The 3,845-nt window shown below is 40.9% G+C and overlaps 1 long non-coding RNA gene across 1 annotated transcript; it reads left to right on the forward strand.

The window, feature by feature from the left end:
* Window positions 1–182: 182 nt before the first annotated feature.
* LOC104915172 lies at window positions 183–2,476 on the forward strand. Its single transcript, XR_796267.3, has 2 exons — window positions 183–321; window positions 2,444–2,476. It is a non-coding gene; the product is annotated as an uncharacterized LOC104915172 (long non-coding RNA).
* The last annotated feature ends 1,369 nt before the right edge of the window (window positions 2,477–3,845 follow it).

Below are 3,845 nucleotides of genomic sequence, written 5' to 3' on the forward strand. Positions count from 1 at the left end.
TTCAGCCGACTGTCCATCAGAACACCAAGGTCCCTTTCCATCAGGCAGCTTTCCAGCCACACCTCCCCAAGCCTGGGATTGTTGTGACCAAATTGCAGGACCCGACACACGGCCCTATTGAAACTCATGCCGTTAACCTTGGCCCATCGATCCAGTCTGTCCAGGTCCCTCTGCAGTGCCCTTCTCCCCTCTGGCAGATCAACACTCCCTCCCAACTTGGTGTCATCTACAAACTTACTGAGGGTGCACTCAATCCTCTCAAGATCATCAATGAAGATGTTCAACAGAAGTGGCCCCAGTACTGAGCCTTGGGGGAAAGAGGTGAGAGGTAACCTTTATAAAGCATTATATCACTGAGCTCTTTTCTCCATTTGAATGGTAACTGTTGCAAATATTTCTTATTACAAATGAATCTTTATGTAATTAAAATTTACAGTACATAAGGAACAAGGTAAAGCTCGTATCTGTTGCAGATTTAAATAGAGTACTGTCTTATTTCTGGTGAACATAACAGTTGCACACATGCTCCTTAAAATTAAATAGTAATTTCCCGTATAGCAGTGCTGAGTCACAAGGACATCACTATTCATGGACACAAGCACTGAAAATGATATGCTGTTTTCCCACAGCAAGTAGCAGATCATGCTTTTTTCATCACTTCTCTCTCCTTAGTTTCTACCTACACTGCAAGTAAAACTTACGTAATAAACCAAGTACAAAGTCCTAAAAGAAGTCCTATTACAAAACCCCACATGATTAAAAGACATGTTTAATCTGCAGAAATGATGCCAAAAGCAACAGCTGTAAAAATCTATTATTCTTCACGTTTTTGTGAATATGGACAGACTAGTAGCTTGAGAGTCCTGCCACTGTTCCTGAATATAGCAGTATTATTCAGAGGGAATTAGCTGTAACTATACCAGGGTATTTGCATGATGAAAGAACAGATGTTCAGAAAGTCTTCTTAATGTTTTGGAAACTGAGAGTTTGTTAGACCAGATCTATAGCAAAGCACACGTGCAAGAACTGCTTCTGGGGTTCTTCCTATAAAAGGCAGCACTGCATTTAGCAGTAGGATACCATGCAACATACAATATCATCAAAATATAGGACAGCATAGTTGAGGTGCTATTTTATTTTGAACAGTATTTTTGTAAAGCAGTTTTCCATTTTCAAGGAAGGCCATTGTTTCATTTTGTTCCTGACTATAATGTTCAGAAAATAGCTTAGACTTAGCATCCATGATGGAGAATCAGGAAAAAACTGTTTGGATCTTAGGATCCAAACAATTAGCATTCTGCACCCTCCTTGACTTAGTTTCTAACCCTTACCCATTTGGAGACTGTGAAGTAAGACCTTTGGAACAATGTCAGCACTAGCTACCACAGCTGCTATCTGAGCTCTGCTCCCAGTAAGCTTTCCAGTCAACTTCCCAAAGATATGGGTGGTACAGAAGAACTTTGATAACTATAAAATAAACAGATTATGATGCACAGCCACTTTCTGAGTAAAATTTCTGAGTCTCGGTGGCTGACTTGTGGTCAACATACTTTGCAATTCTCTAAATCCATCAGCATTAAGGAGAAAACTATACACTGAGCAAATAAAGATATGGATTGCAGAAAAATTCTAATAGATAGTTTAGTGAACAAATTATTCTACTCCAGACAAAACTGAGATAGAAAGCTAGACAAATTATTCTACTCCAGACAAAACTGAGATAGAAAGCTAGACAAATTATTCTACTCCAGACAAAAACCAGAGATAGTGATGGGGAAAAGAGGGTATGTTATATAATATCTGAAACAAGGAGGGGATGTGTTAACAGATACAGATGCCAGGAAATGCAGAGTATAAAATGTTGACATGAAGGGCCACAGAGTCTGCAAAGGAAAGAAAAAGATATGAAGCAAGTTACAAAAAGAAGTGAGGAAAGAAAGAAAGAAAGAAATCAAGAAGAAAAAGAAGGAGGGAAGGAGGAAAAAAGGAAGGAAGGAAGAAAAGTTAGGGGTTATATCCAAGACATAAATGGCAGACAATCAGTATAGATTACTGAAAGAACATGGTGGTTTTGAACTGGCTTTTTAAAGGTCTGAAGAGTCATTTCAAGGTGACCTGCTTCTATTCTTAGTCTGGGTAATAAGATAGGTTCTAGTATTCTGCAAGTAAGAAGATAACAGAGGACTTAGACAAAAAGGCAACACAAGAGAATTAAAAGGAAAGTAAAGACGAACAGGTCTGAGGATTTTACACTGTTGCACACTGCAGCGGACCAGAAATACATGCTGGCAGTGGGAAAAGAAACACAGTTTGGCAACCTGGCCTCCATGGCTGAACAAAGTCAAAGACATCTAAAGAAGCAGCTGCCTCCTCAGAATTCTTCTTACATTTAAATATTATATATGTATATATATAAAACATATTTTCTATATTTTATTTACAGCACTTTCTGGCACTAAGTCCAAGATGAAGCCAGCAAAACCAGGAGCAGAATAAATTACCAAACCCAATAAATTTTGCCTGCTATCCACACTACCTGCTAATTGTGAATTGGTTCTTTATCTGACAGAGGGAACTCTGATCAAATTGCAACACTACTTAACAACCTCTGGGTTTAATGACCTATCTCTACTTTTGAAATATATTTGGAGTTTGAAATAGCATGGTAAAGTTAAAAATGTCCTGAGTACCTAATGCTGACGTACATTTGTATTTAATACAGTAGCTTCAGCACTTGTGAATACTGATGTTTTCACGATGTATATGCTCACATCCCGTAAAGACAAACATTCTGACAAATGCAGAATTCAGTGAGTGAGAAACATCCAAATACTATTCACTGGGCTAACAGTCAACCATATGACTGATACCCAAACTGTTTCTAGCTCTCCCTCACCTTTTAGAAAACTGAAGTGGTATGTCGTTTCAATGAAATTTATTCTGCTAAGGAACCACATACAAACTTTGTTCTGCATTTAATTTATATATATATCTGTAGAAAACATTTTTTGAAGTACACTTCTTCTTGGCCTTTCAAATGTAGCCTTTTTCCCTTCTTGGAAACAGTGATACTCACTTTGTGTTCAGCTTCCTGCTTTACAGCCCTCTCAGCACATTAACTCCTTGGCCTTTCAGACGTATGTCTGTTGACCTTATGGACTGTTGCCTTTTATGAGTTCTAACCGTATGTCCAGATCCCACAGCAACTGCAGCTGTGGATTACTGCAAGGCACCGGAGATAAGAAGTGACATCACACACTATTGTTGCTGCCCTCGCTAGCTCAGCAGCACAAACATCCATGCAATCCGGCATTCAACGGATTTCCTCTCCATGTTCTGCTCCAGTGGTAGCAGATGAGACCTGTATGATGGTCACAGAATTATCCCAACAGTTCTTCGGTAGCTGTTCTGAGACAAACTGTGAGGTATCTGTGTGACAGGCTGACAGCTGTAATCTGCACATGTAATCTTTTTCATGCTGAGAGACGCAGCGTTTGAGTTAACCATCCAACAGTGCTCCTGACCTCCCTGTACAAAGGCAAACGCATCAACGTGGTGTCATGAAATTACTGTCTATCAGCCTATTGCTACTCCAGCACTGACTGCTCTACAGAAACTCCCACCTGCTTCACAAAGCACATAGTTCTGACCCTTCTTTCTTTACCTACCAGCCGAGGCTCTGAGCTTTCTCCAGAAATAGACGAGGAGCTGTAACTGCCCGGCCGCACTTACAAGATGGCGGCCTCCACCCCCAAGGCTTTCCGGAGGCGCCCAGGAGGGCAGCAGGAGGCCGGGGCGCGCCGCTCCATGGCCGCCGGACGCCCGAGGCACCACAGCAGCGCCGC

Source organism: Meleagris gallopavo, chromosome Z (assembly GCF_000146605.3).
Source record: "Meleagris gallopavo isolate NT-WF06-2002-E0010 breed Aviagen turkey brand Nicholas breeding stock chromosome Z, Turkey_5.1, whole genome shotgun sequence".
In the NCBI taxonomy this organism is placed as follows: domain Eukaryota; kingdom Metazoa; phylum Chordata; class Aves; order Galliformes; family Phasianidae; genus Meleagris; species Meleagris gallopavo.